Source organism: Dendrobates tinctorius, unplaced genomic scaffold (genome assembly GCF_039654945.1).
Source record: "Dendrobates tinctorius isolate UK_male_01 unplaced genomic scaffold, ASM3965494v1 ptg000251l, whole genome shotgun sequence".
Classification (NCBI taxonomy): domain Eukaryota; kingdom Metazoa; phylum Chordata; class Amphibia; order Anura; family Dendrobatidae; genus Dendrobates; species Dendrobates tinctorius.
The window spans coordinates 11,652,053-11,672,000 of record NW_027361918.1 but is presented as its reverse complement, the minus strand read 5'-3'; the positions used below and the strand labels follow the sequence as shown (position 1 = coordinate 11,672,000).

At 40.5% G+C, this 19,948-nt stretch overlaps 9 non-coding genes across 9 annotated transcripts; all 9 read right to left on the bottom strand.

Moving 5' to 3' along the window:
• Positions 1 to 283: 283 nt before the first annotated feature.
• On the bottom strand, positions 284 to 357 carry TRNAN-GUU (transfer RNA asparagine (anticodon GUU)). Its single transcript has one exon. It is a non-coding gene; the product is annotated as a tRNA-Asn (tRNA).
• A 2,177-nt stretch (positions 358 to 2,534) lies between these two features.
• On the bottom strand, positions 2,535 to 2,608 carry TRNAN-GUU (transfer RNA asparagine (anticodon GUU)). The gene has a single exon. It is a non-coding gene; the product is annotated as a tRNA-Asn (tRNA).
• Positions 2,609 to 4,788: 2,180 nt separating this feature from the next.
• On the bottom strand, positions 4,789 to 4,862 carry TRNAN-GUU (transfer RNA asparagine (anticodon GUU)). The gene has a single exon. It is a non-coding gene; the product is annotated as a tRNA-Asn (tRNA).
• Positions 4,863 to 6,478: 1,616 nt separating this feature from the next.
• Positions 6,479 to 6,552, bottom strand: TRNAN-GUU (transfer RNA asparagine (anticodon GUU)). Its single transcript has one exon. It is a non-coding gene; the product is annotated as a tRNA-Asn (tRNA).
• A 2,178-nt stretch (positions 6,553 to 8,730) lies between these two features.
• On the bottom strand, positions 8,731 to 8,804 carry TRNAN-GUU (transfer RNA asparagine (anticodon GUU)). The gene has a single exon. It is a non-coding gene; the product is annotated as a tRNA-Asn (tRNA).
• Positions 8,805 to 11,401: 2,597 nt separating this feature from the next.
• TRNAN-GUU (transfer RNA asparagine (anticodon GUU)) lies at positions 11,402 to 11,475 on the bottom strand. The gene has a single exon. It is a non-coding gene; the product is annotated as a tRNA-Asn (tRNA).
• A 2,231-nt stretch (positions 11,476 to 13,706) lies between these two features.
• Positions 13,707 to 13,780, bottom strand: TRNAN-GUU (transfer RNA asparagine (anticodon GUU)). Its single transcript has one exon. It is a non-coding gene; the product is annotated as a tRNA-Asn (tRNA).
• A 2,592-nt stretch (positions 13,781 to 16,372) lies between these two features.
• On the bottom strand, positions 16,373 to 16,446 carry TRNAN-GUU (transfer RNA asparagine (anticodon GUU)). The gene has a single exon. It is a non-coding gene; the product is annotated as a tRNA-Asn (tRNA).
• A 1,484-nt stretch (positions 16,447 to 17,930) lies between these two features.
• Positions 17,931 to 18,004, bottom strand: TRNAN-GUU (transfer RNA asparagine (anticodon GUU)). The gene has a single exon. It is a non-coding gene; the product is annotated as a tRNA-Asn (tRNA).
• Between the last annotated feature and the right edge of the window lie 1,944 nt (positions 18,005 to 19,948).

The following is a 19,948-nucleotide window of genomic DNA, read 5'->3' as shown; positions in this document are numbered from 1 at the left end:
GAGGACTGTAGATCTAAATTAGCAATCCTTAGGTCGCTGGTTCAATTCCGGCTCGAAGGAAGTTTTGTGTATTCTATCAGATGTTTTCAACCTTCTGGCAAATACCAGACAGCTATGCTCTTTCTGGACATGTAGACAGAAACACAACCGGAAAGTTTTTTCTCCAGTTTGCCTTGTGAATTCAAATCTTAGGCAGCAACAGTGCTTTTACTTTATGGAGATGCTGAGCACCAATGTGAAAACGTCTTCAACTGTAGCATGCTACCCAAGCAAAAGGAACCAACGTCCCTGGGTGGACTCGAACCACCAACCTTTCGGTTAACAGCCGAACGCGCTAACCGATTGCGCCACAGAGACACAAACGCCTGCCGAACTTTCGTCTAACAGCCGGACGCACCCACCAGTTTTAACCGGAACCTTAAACAATGGTCAGACACCATTTCCTCTAATGATTTTCAACAATAATATGACACAAGAAAGCAAAAAAAAACAAAGAAACAATTGCAGAACCCCAGGAGTACTCTAGTCGCCAACAAATATGTAATGGCTGAAAATTTACATGTCATCGACCTGAACACAAACAGTCATTAGAATTTTACTCTGTACATCTGTTAACACAAGCAGAGTGGCGCAGCGGAAGCGTGCTGGGCCCATAACCCAGAGGTCGATGGATCGAAACCATCCTCTGCTAAATTGTGCTGCATTGCATCTTTTTCTACAAACTAGCTAAGTTTTTTTTCACTTCCCCATTTTGGTTCTCTATATACAGAGAAATGGTTTGCTAGAAAATTGCTCGACTGTATTTGTAGACCATAATTCACATTGTGAAACCCAGCGGTCAATGGATTGAAACCAACCTCTGCTAAATAGTTGTGTTTTATAAACTTCATCATTGCATATCAACTGAACTTTTCTGTCAACAGCAAACGTGTCTCGGATCAAAAACACTAGTCAAAATCCTAAATCCCAGTACAACTCGTGCCAAAGGACCAGAAGGAGATTCGCGACCTCTCAGCATTTTCTATATTCAAACCAAACCATAAAAGATCAATCTTTTCGCTTGGGATTGTGCTGCATTACAACTTTTTTCTACAAACTAGGTAAGTTTTTTTTCATTCCCCCAGTTTGGTTCTCTATATACAGAGAAATGGTTTACTAGAAAATTGCTCGACTGTATTTGTAGGCCATAATTCACATTGTGAAACCCAGCGGTCGATGGATCGAAACCAACCTCTGCTAAATAGTTGTGTTTTATAAACTTCATCATTGCATATCAACTGAACTTTTCTGTCAACAGCAAACGTGTCTCGGATCAAAAACACTAGTCAAAATCCTAAATCCCAGTACAACTCGTGCCAAAGGACCAGAAGGAGATTCGCGACCTCTCAGCATTTTCTATATTCAAACCAAACCATAAAAGGTCAATCTTTTTGCTTGGGATTGTGCTGCATTACAACTTTTTTCTACAAACTAGGTAAGTTTTTTTTACTCCCCCAGTCTGGTTCTCTACATACATAGAAATGGTTTGCTAGAAAATTGCCCGACTGTATTTGTAGGCCATAATTCACATTGTGAAACCCAGCGGTCGATGGATCGAAACCAACCTCTGCTAAATAGTTGTGATTTATAAACTTCATCATTGCATATCAACTGAACTTTTCTGTCAACAGCAAACGTGTCTCGGATCAAAAACACTAGTCAAAATCCTAAATCCCAGTACAACTCGTGCCAAAGGACCAGAAGGAGATTCGCGACCTCTCAGCATTTTCTATATTCAAACCAAACCATAAAAGGTCAATCTTTTTGCTTGGGATTGTGCTGCATTACAACTTTTTTCTACAAACTAGGTAAGTTTTTTTTACTCCCCCAGTCTGGTTCTCTACATACATAGAAATGGTTTGCTAGAAAATTGCCCGACTGTATTTGTAGGCCATAATTCACATTGTGAACTACGTAGATGTTCTTCAAATATGGGAGAAAGGAATCTGTACTTAAAAAAAAAAAAAAAAAAAAAAAAAAAGCACTCAATGGCACATTTGACTATAAGTAAACTGTGACATGGTGTGGTGTGAAACTTAGCATGCGAGAGGTAGCGGGATTGATGCCCGCATTCTCCAATACAATCTTTGGATGCCTTTTTCAGTTGGCCGAGTGAATTGTTTATGCCACCTGCTCGTGGCACACACGTCCAAACCTTGAAGACTTTCAACAATGGCTAAATCAAGCCTTCGATAGCTCAGCTGGTAGAGCGGAGGACTGTAGATCTAAATTAGCAATCCTTAGGTCGCTGGTTCAATTCCGGCTCGAAGGAAGTTTTGTGTATTCTATCAGATGTTTTCAACCTTCTGGCAAATACCAGACAGCTATGCTCTTTCTGGACATGTAGACAGAAACACAACCGGAAAGTTTTTTCTCCAGTTTGCCTTGTGAATTCAAATCTTAGGCAGCAACAGTGCTTTTACTTTATGGAGATGCTGAGCACCAATGTGAAAACGTCTTCAACTGTAGCATGCTACCCAAGCAAAAGGAACCAACGTCCCTGGGTGGACTCGAACCACCAACCTTTCGGTTAACAGCCGAACGCGCTAACCGATTGCGCCACAGAGACACAAACGCCTGCCGAACTTTCGTCTAACAGCCGGACGCACCCACCAGTTTTAACCGGAACCTTAAACAATGGTCAGACACCATTTCCTCTAATGATTTTCAACAATAATATGACACAAGAAAGCAAAAAAAAACAAAGAAACAATTGCAGAACCCCAGGAGTACTCTAGTCGCCAACAAATATGTAATGGCTGAAAATTTACATGTCATCGACCTGAACACAAACAGTCATTAGAATTTTACTCTGTACATCTGTTAACACAAGCAGAGTGGCGCAGCGGAAGCGTGCTGGGCCCATAACCCAGAGGTCGATGGATCGAAACCATCCTCTGCTAAATTGTGCTGCATTGCATCTTTTTCTACAAACTAGCTAAGTTTTTTTTCACTTCCCCATTTTGGTTCTCTATATACAGAGAAATGGTTTGCTAGAAAATTGCTCGACTGTATTTGTAGACCATAATTCACATTGTGAAACCCAGCGGTCAATGGATTGAAACCAACCTCTGCTAAATAGTTGTGTTTTATAAACTTCATCATTGCATATCAACTGAACTTTTCTGTCAACAGCAAACGTGTCTCGGATCAAAAACACTAGTCAAAATCCTAAATCCCAGTACAACTCGTGCCAAAGGACCAGAAGGAGATTCGCGACCTCTCAGCATTTTCTATATTCAAACCAAACCATAAAAGATCAATCTTTTCGCTTGGGATTGTGCTGCATTACAACTTTTTTCTACAAACTAGGTAAGTTTTTTTTCATTCCCCCAGTTTGGTTCTCTATATACAGAGAAATGGTTTACTAGAAAATTGCTCGACTGTATTTGTAGGCCATAATTCACATTGTGAAACCCAGCGGTCGATGGATCGAAACCAACCTCTGCTAAATAGTTGTGTTTTATAAACTTCATCATTGCATATCAACTGAACTTTTCTGTCAACAGCAAACGTGTCTCGGATCAAAAACACTAGTCAAAATCCTAAATCCCAGTACAACTCGTGCCAAAGGACCAGAAGGAGATTCGCGACCTCTCAGCATTTTCTATATTCAAACCAAACCATAAAAGGTCAATCTTTTTGCTTGGGATTGTGCTGCATTACAACTTTTTTCTACAAACTAGGTAAGTTTTTTTTACTCCCCCAGTCTGGTTCTCTACATACATAGAAATGGTTTGCTAGAAAATTGCCCGACTGTATTTGTAGGCCATAATTCACATTGTGAAACCCAGCGGTCGATGGATCGAAACCAACCTCTGCTAAATAGTTGTGATTTATAAACTTCATCATTGCATATCAACTGAACTTTTCTGTCAACAGCAAACGTGTCTCGGATCAAAAACACTAGTCAAAATCCTAAATCCCAGTACAACTCGTGCCAAAGGACCAGAAGGAGATTCGCGACCTCTCAGCATTTTCTATATTCAAACCAAACCATAAAAGGTCAATCTTTTTGCTTGGGATTGTGCTGCATTACAACTTTTTTCTACAAACTAGGCAAGTTTTTTTTACTCCCCCAGTCTGGTTCTCTACATACATAGAAATGGTTTGCTAGAAAATTGCCCGACTGTATTTGTAGGCCATAATTCACATTGTGAACTACGTAGATGTTCTTCAAATATGGGAGAAAGGAATCTGTACTTAAAAAAAAAAAAAAAAAAAAAAAAAAAAAAGCACTCAATGGCACATTTGACTATAAGTAAAATGTGACATGGTGTGGTGTGAAACTTAGCATGCGAGAGGTAGCTGGATCGATGCCCGCATTCTCCAATACAATCTTTGGATTCCTTTTTCAGTTGGCCGAGTGAATTGTTTATGCCACCTGCTCGTGGCACACACGTCCAAACCTTGAAGACTTTCAACAATGGCTAAATCAAGCCTTCGATAGCTCAGCTGGTAGAGCGGAGGACTGTAGATCTAAATTAGCAATCCTTAGGTCGCTGGTTCAATTCCGGCTCGAAGGAAGTTTTGTGTATTCTATCAGATGTTTTCAACCTTCTGGCAAATACCAGACAGCTATGCTCTTTCTGGACATGTAGACAGAAACACAACCGGAAAGTTTTTTCTCCAGTTTGCCTTGTGAATTCAAATCTTAGGCAGCAACAGTGCTTTTACTTTATGGAGATGCTGAGCACCAATGTGAAAACGTCTTCAACTGTAGCATGCTACCCAAGCAAAAGGAACCAACGTCCCTGGGTGGACTCGAACCACCAACCTTTCGGTTAACAGCCGAACGCGCTAACCGATTGCGCCACAGAGACACAAACGCCTGCCGAACTTTCGTCTAACAGCCGGACGCACCCACCAGTTTTAACCGGAACCTTAAACAATGGTCAGACACCATTTACTCTAATGATTTTCAACAATAATATGACACAAGAAAGCAAAAAAAAACAAAGAAACAATTGCAGAACCCCAGGAGTACTCTAGTCGCCAACAAATATGTAATGGCTGAAAATTTACATGTCATCGACCTGAACACAAACAGTCATTAGAATTTTACTCTGTACATCTGTTAACACAAGCAGAGTGGCGCAGCGGAAGCGTGCTGGGCCCATAACCCAGAGGTCGATGGATCGAAACCATCCTCTGCTAAATTGTGCTGCATTGCATCTTTTTCTACAAACTAGCTAAGTTTTTTTTCACTTCCCCATTTTGGTTCTCTATATACAGAGAAATGGTTTGCTAGAAAATTGCTCGACTGTATTTGTAGACCATAATTCACATTGTGAAACCCAGCGGTCAATGGATTGAAACCAACCTCTGCTAAATAGTTGTGTTTTATAAACTTCATCATTGCATATCAACTGAACTTTTCTGTCAACAGCAAACGTGTCTCGGATCAAAAACACTAGTCAAAATCCTAAATCCCAGTACAACTCGTGCCAAAGGACCAGAAGGAGATTCGCGACCTCTCAGCATTTTCTATATTCAAACCAAACCATAAAAGATCAATCTTTTCGCTTGGGATTGTGCTGCATTACAACTTTTTTCTACAAACTAGGTAAGTTTTTTTTCATTCCCCCAGTTTGGTTCTCTATATACAGAGAAATGGTTTACTAGAAAATTGCTCGACTGTATTTGTAGGCCATAATTCACATTGTGAAACCCAGCGGTCGATGGATCGAAACCAACCTCTGCTAAATAGTTGTGTTTTATAAACTTCATCATTGCATATCAACTGAACTTTTAGAAAATTGCCCGACTGTATTTGTAGGCCATAATTCACATTGTGAACTCCGTAGATGTTCTTCAAATATGGGAGAAAGGAATCTGTACTTAAAAAAAAAAAAAAAAAAAAAAAAAAAAGCACTCAATGGCACATTTGACTATAAGTAAACTGTGACATGGTGTGGCGTGAAACTGATAATGGCGTTCGTCGGGCATGGGGGATTAGCTCAAGTGGTAGAGCGCTCGCTTAGCATGCGAGAGGTAGCGGGATCGATGCCCGCATTCTCCAATACAATCTTTGGATTCCTTTTTCAGTTGGCCGAGTGAATTGTTTATGCCACCTGCTCGTGGCACACACGTCCAAACCTTGAAGACTTTCAACAATGGCTAAATCAAGCCTTCGATAGCTCAGCTGGTAGAGCGGAGGACTGTAGATCTAAATTAGCAATCCTTAGGTCGCTGGTTCAATTCCGGCTCGAAGGAAGTTTTGTGTATTCTATCAGATGTTTTCAACCTTCTGGCAAATACCAGACAGCTATGCTCTTTCTGGACATGTAGACAGAAACACAACCGGAAAGTTTTTTCTCCATTTTGCCTTGTGAATTCAAAACTTAGGCAGCAACAGTGCTTTTACTTTATGGAGATGCTGAGCACCAATGTGAAAACGTCTTCAACTGTAGCATGCTACCCAAGCAAAAGGAACCAACGTCCCTGGGTGGACTCGAACCACCAACCTTTCGGTTAACAGCCGAACGCGCTAACCGATTGCGCCACAGAGACACAAACGCCTGCCGAACTTTCGTCTAACAGCCGGACGCACCCACCAGTTTTAACCGGAACCTTAAACAATGGTCAGACACCATTTCCTCTAATGATTTTCAACAATAATATGACACAAGAAAGCAAAAAAAAACAAAGAAACAATTGCAGAACCCCAGGAGTACTCTAGTCGCCAACAAATATGTAATGGCTGAAAATTTACATGTCATCGACCTGAACACAAACAGTCATTAGAATTTTACTCTGTACATCTGTTAACACAAGCAGAGTGGCGCAGCGGAAGCGTGCTGGGCCCATAACCCAGAGGTCGATGGATCGAAACCATCCTCTGCTAAATTGTGCTGCATTGCATCTTTTTCTACAAACTAGCTAAGTTTTTTTTCACTTCCCCATTTTGGTTCTCTATATACAGAGAAATGGTTTGCTAGAAAATTGCTCGACTGTATTTGTAGACCATAATTCACATTGTGAAACCCAGCGGTCAATGGATTGAAACCAACCTCTGCTAAATAGTTGTGTTTTATAAACTTCATCATTGCATATCAACTGAACTTTTCTGTCAACAGCAAACGTGTCTCGGATCAAAAACACTAGTCAAAATCCTAAATCCCAGTACAACTCGTGCCAAAGGACCAGAAGGAGATTCGCGACCTCTCAGCATTTTCTATATTCAAACCAAACCATAAAAGATCAATCTTTTCGCTTGGGATTGTGCTGCATTACAACTTTTTTCTACAAACTAGGTAAGTTTTTTTTCATTCCCCCAGTTTGGTTCTCTATATACAGAGAAATGGTTTACTAGAAAATTGCTCGACTGTATTTGTAGGCCATAATTCACATTGTGAAACCCAGCGGTCGATGGATCGAAACCAACCTCTGCTAAATAGTTGTGTTTTATAAACTTCATCATTGCATATCAACTGAACTTTTCTGTCAACAGCAAACGTGTCTCGGATCAAAAACACTAGTCAAAATCCTAAATCCCAGTACAACTCGTGCCAAAGGACCAGAAGGAGATTCGCGACCTCTCAGCATTTTCTATATTCAAACCAAACCATAAAAGGTCAATCTTTTTGCTTGGGATTGTGCTGCATTACAACTTTTTTCTACAAACTAGGTAAGTTTTTTTTACTCCCCCAGTCTGGTTCTCTACATACATAGAAATGGTTTGCTAGAAAATTGCCCGACTGTATTTGTAGGCCATAATTCACATTGTGAAACCCAGCGGTCGATGGATCGAAACCAACCTCTGCTAAATAGTTGTGATTTATAAACTTCATCATTGCATATCAACTGAACTTTTCTGTCAACAGCAAACGTGTCTCGGATCAAAAACACTAGTCAAAATCCTAAATCCCAGTACAACTCGTGCCAAAGGACCAGAAGGAGATTCGCGACCTCTCAGCATTTTCTATATTCAAACCAAACCATAAAAGGTCAATCTTTTTGCTTGGGATTGTGCTGCATTACAACTTTTTTCTACAAACTAGGTAAGTTTTTTTTACTCCCCCAGTCTGGTTCTCTACATACATAGAAATGGTTTGCTAGAAAATTGCCCGACTGTATTTGTAGGCCATAATTCACATTGTGAACTACGTAGATGTTCTTCAAATATGGGAGAAAGGAATCTGTACTTAAAAAAAAAAAAAAAAAAAAAAAAAAAAGCACTCAATGGCACATTTGACTATAAGTAAACTGTGACATGGTGTGGTGTGAAACTTAGCATGCGAGAGGTAGCGGGATCGATGCCCGCATTCTCCAATACAATCTTTGGATGCCTTTTTCAGTTGGCCGAGTGAATTGTTTATGCCACCTGCTCGTGGCACACACGTCCAAACCTTGAAGACTTTCAACAATGGCTAAATCAAGCCTTCGATAGCTCAGCTGGTAGAGTGGAGGACTGTAGATCTAAATTAGCAATCCTTAGGTCGCTGGTTCAATTCCGGCTCGAAGGAAGTTTTGTGTATTCTATCAGATGTTTTCAACCTTCTGGCAAATACCAGACAGCTATGCTCTTTCTGGACATGTAGACAGAAACACAACCGGAAAGTTTTTTCTCCAGTTTGCCTTGTGAATTCAAATCTTAGGCAGCAACAGTGCTTTTACTTTATGGAGATGCTGAGCACCAATGTGAAAACGTCTTCAACTGTAGCATGCTACCCAAGCAAAAGGAACCAACGTCCCTGGGTGGACTCGAACCACCAACCTTTCGGTTAACAGCCGAACGCGCTAACCGATTGCGCCACAGAGACACAAACGCCTGCCGAACTTTCGTCTAACAGCCGGACGCACCCACCAGTTTTAACCGGAACCTTAAACAATGGTCAGACACCATTTCCTCTAATGATTTTCAACAATAATATGACACAAGAAAGCAAAAAAAAACAAAGAAACAATTGCAGAACCCCAGGAGTACTCTAGTCGCCAACAAATATGTAATGGCTGAAAATTTACATGTCATCGACCTGAACACAAACAGTCATTAGAATTTTACTCTGTACATCTGTTAACACAAGCAGAGTGGCGCAGCGGAAGCGTGCTGGGCCCATAACCCAGAGGTCGATGGATCGAAACCATCCTCTGCTAAATTGTGCTGCATTGCATCTTTTTCTACAAACTAGCTAAGTTTTTTTTCACTTCCCCATTTTGGTTCTCTATATACAGAGAAATGGTTTGCTAGAAAATTGCTCGACTGTATTTGTAGACCATAATTCACATTGTGAAACCCAGCGGTCAATGGATTGAAACCAACCTCTGCTAAATAGTTGTGTTTTATAAACTTCATCATTGCATATCAACTGAACTTTTCTGTCAACAGCAAACGTGTCTCGGATCAAAAACACTAGTCAAAATCCTAAATCCCAGTACAACTCGTGCCAAAGGACCAGAAGGAGATTCGCGACCTCTCAGCATTTTCTATATTCAAACCAAACCATAAAAGATCAATCTTTTCGCTTGGGATTGTGCTGCATTACAACTTTTTTCTACAAACTAGGTAAGTTTTTTTTCATTCCCCCAGTTTGGTTCTCTATATACAGAGAAATGGTTTACTAGAAAATTGCTCGACTGTATTTGTAGGCCATAATTCACATTGTGAAACCCAGCGGTCGATGGATCGAAACCAACCTCTGCTAAATAGTTGTGTTTTATAAACTTCATCATTGCATATCAACTGAACTTTTCTGTCAACAGCAAACGTGTCTCGGATCAAAAACACTAGTCAAAATCCTAAATCCCAGTACAACTCGTGCCAAAGGACCAGAAGGAGATTCGCGACCTCTCAGCATTTTCTATATTCAAACCAAACCATAAAAGATCAATCTTTTCGCTTGGGATTGTGCTGCATTACAACTTTTTTCTACAAACTAGGTAAGTTTTTTTTCATTCCCCCAGTTTGGTTCTCTATATACAGAGAAATGGTTTACTAGAAAATTGCTCGACTGTATTTGTAGGCCATAATTCACATTGTGAAACCCAGCGGTCGATGGATCGAAACCAACCTCTGCTAAATAGTTGTGTTTTATAAACTTCATCATTGCATATCAACTGAACTTTTCTGTCAACAGCAAACGTGTCTCGGATCAAAAACACTAGTCAAAATCCTAAATCCCAGTACAACTCGTGCCAAAGGACCAGAAGGAGATTTGCGACCTCTCAGCATTTTCTATATTCAAACCAAACCATAAAAGGTCAATCTTTTTGCTTGGGATTGTGCTGCATTACAACTTTTTTCTACAAACTAGGTAAGTTTTTTTTACTCCCCCAGTCTGGTTCTCTACATACATAGAAATGGTTTGCTAGAAAATTGCCCGACTGTATTTGTAGGCCATAATTCACATTGTGAAACCCAGCGGTCGATGGATCGAAACCAACCTCTGCTAAATAGTTGTGATTTATAAACTTCATCATTGCATATCAACTGAACTTTTCTGTCAACAGCAAACGTGTCTCGGATCAAAAACACTAGTCAAAATCCTAAATCCCAGTACAACTCGTGCCAAAGGACCAGAAGGAGATTCGCGACCTCTCAGCATTTTCTATATTCAAACCAAACCATAAAAGGTCAATCTTTTTGCTTGGGATTGTGCTGCATTACAACTTTTTTCTACAAACTAGGTAAGTTTTTTTTACTCCCCCAGTCTGGTTCTCTACATACATAGAAATGGTTTGCTAGAAAATTGCCCGACTGTATTTGTAGGCCATAATTCACATTGTGAACTCCGTAGATGTTCTTCAAATATGGGAGAAAGGAATCTGTACTTAAAAAAAAAAAAAAAAAAAGCACTCAATGGCACATTTGACTATAAGTAAACTGTGACATGGTGTGGCGTGAAACTGATAATGGCGTTCGTCGGGCATGGGGGATTAGCTCAAGTGGTAGAGCGCTCGCTTAGCATGCGAGAGGTAGCGGGATCGATGCCCGCATTCTCCAATACAATCTTTGGATTCCTTTTTCAGTTGGCCGAGTGAATTGTTTATGCCACCTGCTCGTGGCACACACGTCCAAACCTTGAAGACTTTCAACAATGGCTAAATCAAGCCTTCGATAGCTCAGCTGGTAGAGCGGAGGACTGTAGATCTAAATTAGCAATCCTTAGGTCGCTGGTTCAATTCCGGCTCGAAGGAAGTTTTGTGTATTCTATCAGATGTTTTCAACCTTCTGGCAAATACCAGACAGCTATGCTCTTTCTGGACATGTAGACAGAAACACAACCGGAAAGTTTTTTCTCCAGTTTGCCTTGTGAATTCAAATCTTAGGCAGCAACAGTGCTTTTACTTTATGGAGATGCTGAGCACCAATGTGAAAACGTCTTCAACTGTAGCATGCTACCCAAGCAAAAGGAACCAACGTCCCTGGGTGGACTCGAACCACCAACCTTTCGGTTAACAGCCGAACGCGCTAACCGATTGCGCCACAGAGACACAAACGCCTGCCGAACTTTCGTCTAACAGCCGGACGCACCCACCAGTTTTAACCGGAACCTTAAACAATGGTCAGACACCATTTCCTCTAATGATTTTCAACAATAATATGACACAAGAAAGCAAAAAAAAACAAAGAAACAATTGCAGAACCCCAGGAGTACTCTAGTCGCCAACAAATATGTAATGGCTGAAAATTTACATGTCATCGACCTGAACACAAACAGTCATTAGAATTTTACTCTGTACATCTGTTAACACAAGCAGAGTGGCGCAGCGGAAGCGTGCTGGGCCCATAACCCAGAGGTCGATGGATCGAAACCATCCTCTGCTAAATTGTGCTGCATTGCATCTTTTTCTACAAACTAGCTAAGTTTTTTTTCACTTCCCCATTTTGGTTCTCTATATACAGAGAAATGGTTTGCTAGAAAATTGCTCGACTGTATTTGTAGACCATAATTCACATTGTGAAACCCAGCGGTCAATGGATTGAAACCAACCTCTGCTAAATAGTTGTGTTTTATAAACTTCATCATTGCATATCAACTGAACTTTTCTGTCAACAGCAAACGTGTCTCGGATCAAAAACACTAGTCAAAATCCTAAATCCCAGTACAACTCGTGCCAAAGGACCAGAAGGAGATTCGCGACCTCTCAGCATTTTCTATATTCAAACCAAACCATAAAAGATCAATCTTTTCGCTTGGGATTGTGCTGCATTACAACTTTTTTCTACAAACTAGGTAAGTTTTTTTTCATTCCCCCAGTTTGGTTCTCTATATACAGAGAAATGGTTTACTAGAAAATTGCTCGACTGTATTTGTAGGTCATAATTCACATTGTGAAACCCAGCGGTCGATGGATCGAAACCAACCTCTGCTAAATAGTTGTGTTTTATAAACTTCATCATTGCATATCAACTGAACTTTTCTGTCAACAGCAAACGTGTCTCGGATCAAAAACACTAGTCAAAATCCTAAATCCCAGTACAACTCGTGCCAAAGGACCAGAAGGAGATTCGCGACCTCTCAGCATTTTCTATATTCAAACCAAACCATAAAAGGTCAATCTTTTTGCTTGGGATTGTGCTGCATTACAACTTTTTTCTACAAACTAGGTAAGTTTTTTTTACTCCCCCAGTCTGGTTCTCTACATACATAGAAATGGTTTGCTAGAAAATTGCCCGACTGTATTTGTAGGCCATAATTCACATTGTGAAACCCAGCGGTCGATGGATCGAAACCAACCTCTGCTAAATAGTTGTGATTTATAAACTTCATCATTGCATATCAACTGAACTTTTCTGTCAACAGCAAACGTGTCTCGGATCAAAAACACTAGTCAAAATCCTAAATCCCAGTACAACTCGTGCCAAAGGACCAGAAGGAGATTCGCGACCTCTCAGCATTTTCTATATTCAAACCAAACCATAAAAGGTCAATCTTTTTGCTTGGGATTGTGCTGCATTACAACTTTTTTCTACAAACTAGGTAAGTTTTTTTTACTCCCCCAGTCTGGTTCTCTACATACGTAGAAATGGTTTGCTAGAAAATTGCTCGACTTTATTTGCAGGCCATAATTCACATTGTGAACTCCGTAGATGTTCTTCAAATATGGGAGAAAGGAATCTGTACTTAAAAAAAAAAAAAAAAAAAAAAAAAAAGCACTCAATGGCACATTTGACTATAAGTAAACTGTGACATGGTGTGGCGTGAAACTGATAATGGCGTTCGTCGGGCATGGGGGATTACCTCAAGTGGTAGAGCGCTCGCTTAGCATGCGAGAGGTAGCGGGATCGATGCCCGCATTCTCCAATACAATCTTTGGATTCCTTTTTCAGTTGGCCGAGTGAATTGTTTATGCCACCTGCTCGTGGCACACACGTCCAAACCTTGAAGACTTTCAACAATGGCTAAATCAAGCCTTCGATAGCTCAGCTGGTAGAGCGGAGGACTGTAGATCTAAATTAGCAATCCTTAGGTCGCTGGTTCAATTCCGGCTCGAAGGAAGTTTTGTGTATTCTATCAGATGTTTTCAACCTTCTGGCAAATACCAGACAGCTATGCTCTTTCTGGACATGTAGACAGAAACACAACCGGAAAGTTTTTTCTCCAGTTTGCCTTGTGAATTCAAATCTTAGGCAGCAACAGTGCTTTTACTTTATGGAGATGCTGAGCACCAATGTGAAAACGTCTTCAACTGTAGCATGCTACCCAAGCAAAAGGAACCAACGTCCCTGGGTGGACTCGAACCACCAACCTTTCGGTTAACAGCCGAACGCGCTAACCGATTGCGCCACAGAGACACAAACACCTGCCGAACTTTCGTCTAACAGCCGGACGCACCCACCAGTTTTAACCAGAACCTTAAACAATGGTCAGACACCATTTCCTCTAATGATTTTCAACAATAATATGACACAAGAAAGCAAAAAAAAACAAAGAAACAATTGCAGAACCCCAGGAGTACTCTAGTCGCCAACAAATATGTAATGGCTGAAAATTTACATGTCATCGACCTGAACACAAACAGTCATTAGAATTTTACTCTGTACATCTGTTAACACAAGCAGAGTGGCGCAGCGGAAGCGTGCTGGGCCCATAACCCAGAGGTCGATGGATCGAAACCATCCTCTGCTAAATTGTGCTGCATTGCATCTTTTTCTACAAACTAGCTAAGTTTTTTTTCACTTCCCCATTTTGGTTCTCTATATACAGAGAAATGGTTTGCTAGAAAATTGCTCGACTGTATTTGTAGACCATAATTCACATTGTGAAACCCAGCGGTCAATGGATTGAAACCAACCTCTGCTAAATAGTTGTGTTTTATAAACTTCATCATTGCATATCAACTGAACTTTTCTGTCAACAGCAAACGTGTCTCGGATCAAAAACACTAGTCAAAATCCTAAATCCCAGTACAACTCGTGCCAAAGGACCAGAAGGAGATTCGCGACCTCTCAGCATTTTCTATATTCAAACCAAACCATAAAAGATCAATCTTTTCGCTTGGGATTGTGCTGCATTACAACTTTTTTCTACAAACTAGGTAAGTTTTTTTTCATTCCCCCAGTTTGGTTCTCTATATACAGAGAAATGGTTTACTAGAAAATTGCTCGACTGTATTTGTAGGCCATAATTCACATTGTGAAACCCAGCGGTCGATGGATCGAAACCAACCTCTGCTAAATAGTTGTGTTTTATAAACTTCATCATTGCATATCAACTGAACTTTTCTGTCAACAGCAAACGTGTCTCGGATCAAAAACACTAGTCAAAATCCTAAATCCCAGTACAACTCGTGCCAAAGGACCAGAAGGAGATTCGCGACCTCTCAGCATTTTCTATATTCAAACCAAACCATAAAAGATCAATCTTTTCGCTTGGGATTGTGCTGCATTACAACTTTTTTCTACAAACTAGGTAAGTTTTTTTTCATTCCCCCAGTTTGGTTCTCTATATACAGAGAAATGGTTTACTAGAAAATTGCTCGACTGTATTTGTAGGCCATAATTCACATTGTGAAACCCAGCGGTCGATGGATCGAAACCAACCTCTGCTAAATAGTTGTGTTTTATAAACTTCATCATTGCATATCAACTGAACTTTTCTGTCAACAGCAAACGTGTCTCGGATCAAAAACACTAGTCAAAATCCTAAATCCCAGTACAACTCGTGCCAAAGGACCAGAAGGAGATTCGCGACCTCTCAGCATTTTCTATATTCAAACCAAACCATAAAAGGTCAATCTTTTTGCTTGGGATTGTGCTGCATTACAACTTTTTTCTACAAACTAGGTAAGTTTTTTTTACTCCCCCAGTCTGGTTCTCTACATACATAGAAATGGTTTGCTAGAAAATTGCCCGACTGTATTTGTAGGCCATAATTCACATTGTGAAACCCAGCGGTCGATGGATCGAAACCAACCTCTGCTAAATAGTTGTGATTTATAAACTTCATCATTGCATATCAACTGAACTTTTCTGTCAACAGCAAACGTGTCTCGGATCAAAAACACTAGTCAAAATCCTAAATCCCAGTACAACTCGTGCCAAAGGACCAGAAGGAGATTCGCGACCTCTCAGCATTTTCTATATTCAAACCAAACCATAAAAGGTCAATCTTTTTGCTTGGGATTGTGCTGCATTACAACTTTTTTCTACAAACTAGGTAAGTTTTTTTTACTCCCCCAGTCTGGTTCTCTACATACATAGAAATGGTTTGCTAGAAAATTGCCCGACTGTATTTGTAGGCCATAATTCACATTGTGAACTCCGTAGATGTTCTTCAAATATGGGAGAAAGGAATCTGTACTTAAAAAAAAAAAAAAAAAAGCACTCAATGGCACATTTGACTATAAGTAAACTGTGACATGGTGTGGCGTGAAACTGATAATGGCGTTCGTCGGGCATGGGGGATTAGCTCAAGTGGTAGAGCGCTCGCTTAGCATGCGAGAGGTAGCGGGATCGATGCCCGCATTCTCCAATACAATCTTTGGATTCCTTTTTCAGTTGGCCGAGTGAATTGTTTATGCCACCTGCTCGTGGCACACACGTCCAAACCTTGAAGACTTTCAACAATGGCTAAATCAAGCCTTCGATAGCTCAGCTGGTAGAGCGGAGGACTGTAGATCTAAATTAGCGGATTGCTAATGGTTCAATTCCGGCTCGAAGGAAGTTTTGTGTATTCTATCAGATGTTTTCAACCTTCTGGCAAATACCAGACAGCTATGCTCTTTCTGGACATGTAAACAGAAACACAACCGGAAAGTTTTTTCTCCAGTTTGCCTTGTGAATTCAAATCTTAGGCAGCAACAGTGCTTTTACTTTATGGAGATGCTGAGCACCAATGTGAAAACGTCTTCAACTGTAGCATGCTACCCAAGCAAAAGGAACCAACGTCCCTGGGTGGACTCGAACCACCAACCTTTCGGTTAACAGCCGAACGCGCTAACCGATTGCGCCACAGAGACACAAACGCCTGCCGAACTTTCGTCTAACAGCCGGACGCACCCACCAGTTTTAACCGGAACCTTAAACAATGGTCAGACACCATTTCCTCTAATGATTTTCAACAATAATATGACACAAGAGAGCAAAAAAAAACAAAGAAACAATTGCAGAACCCCAGGAGTACTCTAGTCGCCAACAAATATGTAATGGCTGAAAATTTACATGTCATCGACCTGAACACAAACAGTCATTAGAATTTTACTCTGTACATCTGTTAACACAAGCAGAGTGGCGCAGCGGAAGCGTGCTGGGCCCATAACCCAGAGGTCGATGGATCGAAACCATCCTCTGCTAAATTGTGCTGCATTGCATCTTTTTCTACAAACTAGCTAAGTTTTTTTTCACTTCCCCATTTTGGTTCTCTATATACAGAGAAATGGTTTGCTAGAAAATTGCTCGACTGTATTTGTAGACCATAATTCACATTGTGAAACCCAGCGGTCAATGGATTGAAACCAACCTCTGCTAAATAGTTGTGTTTTATAAACTTCATCATTGCATATCAACTGAACTTTTCTGTCAACAGCAAACGTGTCTCGGATCAAAAACACTAGTCAAAATCCTAAATCCCAGTACAACTCGTGCCAAAGGACCAGAAGGAGATTCGCGACCTCTCAGCATTTTCTATATTCAAACCAAACCATAAAAGGTCAATCTTTTTGCTTGGGATTGTGCTGCATTACAACTTTTTTCTACAAACTAGGTAAGTTTTTTTTACTCCCCCAGTCTGGTTCTCTACATACGTAGAAATGGTTTGCTAGAAAATTGCTCGACTTTATTTGTAGGCCATAATTCACATTGTGAACTCCGTAGATGTTCTTCAAATATGGGAGAAAGGAATCTGTACTTAAAAAAAAAAAAAAAAAAAAAAAAAAAGCACTCAATGGCACATTTGACTATAAGTAAACTGTGACATGGTGTGGCGTGAAACTGATAATGGCGTTCGTCGGGCATGGGGGATTAGCTCAAGTGGTAGAGCGCTCGCTTAGCATGCGAGAGGTAGCGGGATCGATGCCCGCATTCTCCAATACAATCTTTGGATTCCTTTTTCAGTTGGCCGAGTGAATTGTTTATGCCACCTGCTCGTGGCACACACGTCCAAACCTTGAAGACTTTCAACAATGGCTAAATCAAGCCTTCGATAGCTCAGCTGGTAGAGCGGAGGACTGTAGATCTAAATTAGCAATCCTTAGGTCGCTGGTTCAATTCCGGCTCGAAGGAAGTTTTGTGTATTCTATCAGATGTTTTCAACCTTCTGGCAAATACCAGACAGCTATGCTCTTTCTGGACATGTAGACAGAAACACAACCGGAAAGTTTTTTCTCCAGTTTGCCTTGTGAATTCAAATCTTAGGCAGCAACAGTGCTTTTACTTTATGGAGATGCTGAGCACCAATGTGAAAACGTCTTCAACTGTAGCATGCTACCCAAGCAAAAGGAACCAACGTCCCTGGGTGGACTCGAACCACCAACCTTTCGGTTAACAGCCGAACGCGCTAACCGATTGCGCCACAGAGACACAAACGCCTGCCGAACTTTCGTCTAACAGCCGGACGCACCCACCAGTTTTAACCAGAACCTTAAACAATGGTCAGACACCATTTCCTCTAATGATTTTCAACAATAATATGACACAAGAAAGCAAAAAAAAACAAAGAAACAATTGCAGAACCCCAGGAGTACTCTAGTCGCCAACAAATATGTAATGGCTGAAAATTTACATGTCATCGACCTGAACACAAACAGTCATTAGAATTTTACTCTGTACATCTGTTAACACAAGCAGAGTGGCGCAGCGGAAGCGTGCTGGGCCCATAACCCAGAGGTCGATGGATCGAAACCATCCTCTGCTAAATTGTGCTGCATTGCATCTTTTTCTACAAACTAGCTAAGTTTTTTTTCACTTCCCCATTTTGGTTCTCTATATACAGAGAAATGGTTTGCTAGAAAATTGCTCGACTGTATTTGTAGACCATAATTCACATTGTGAAACCCAGCGGTCAATGGATTGAAACCAACCTCTGCTAAATAGTTGTGTTTTATAAACTTCATCATTGCATATCAACTGAACTTTTCTGTCAACAGCAAACGTGTCTCGGATCAAAAACACTAGTCAAAATCCTAAATCCCAGTACAACTCGTGCCAAAGGACCAGAAGGAGATTCGCGACCTCTCAGCATTTTCTATATTCAAACCAAACCATAAAAGATCAATCTTTTCGCTTGGGATTGTGCTGCATTACAACTTTTTTCTACAAACTAGGTAAGTTTTTTTTCATTCCCCCAGTTTGGTTCTCTATATACAGAGAAATGGTTTACTAGAAAATTGCTCGACTGTATTTGTAGGCCATAATTCACATTGTGAAACCCAGCGGTCGATGGATCGAAACCAACCTCTGCTAAATAGTTGTGTTTTATAAACTTCATCATTGCATATCAACTGAACTTTTCTGTCAACAGCAAACGTGTCTCGGATCAAAAACACTAGTCAAAATCCTAAATCCCAGTACAACTCGTGCCAAAGGACCAGAAGGAGATTCGCGACCTCTCAGCATTTTCTATATTCAAACCAAACCATAAAAGATCAATCTTTTCGCTTGGGATTGTGCTGCATTACAACTTTTTTCTACAAACTAGGTAAGTTTTTTTTCATTCCCCCAGTTTGGTTCTCTATATACAGAGAAATGGTTTACTAGAAAATTGCTCGACTGTATTTGTAGGCCATAATTCACATTGTGAAACCCAGCGGTCGATGGATCGAAACCAACCTCTGCTAAATAGTTGTGTTTTATAAACTTCATCATTGCATATCAACTGAACTTTTCTGTCAACAGCAAACGTGTCTCGGATCAAAAACACTAGTCAAAATCCTAAATCCCAGTACAACTCGTGCCAAAGGACCAGAAGGAGATTCGCGACCTCTCAGCATTTTCTATATTCAAACCAAACCATAAAAGGTCAATCTTTTTGCTTGGGATTGTGCTGCATTACAACTTTTTTCTACAAACTAGGTAAGTTTTTTTTACTCCCCCAGTCTGGTTCTCTACATACATAGAAATGGTTTGCTAGAAAATTGCCCGACTGTATTTGTAGGCCATAATTCACATTGTGAAACCCAGCGGTCGATGGATCGAAACCAACCTCTGCTAAATAGTTGTGATTTATAAACTTCATCATTGCATATCAACTGAACTTTTCTGTCAACAGCAAACGTGTCTCGGATCAAAAACACTAGTCAAAATCCTAAATCCCAGTACAACTCGTGCCAAAGGACCAGAAGGAGATTCGCGACCTCTCAGCATTTTCTATATTCAAACCAAACCATAAAAGGTCAATCTTTTTGCTTGGGATTGTGCTGCATTACAACTTTTTTCTACAAACTAGGTAAGTTTTTTTTACTCCCCCAGTCTGGTTCTCTACATACATAGAAATGGTTTGCTAGAAAATTGCCCGACTGTATTTGT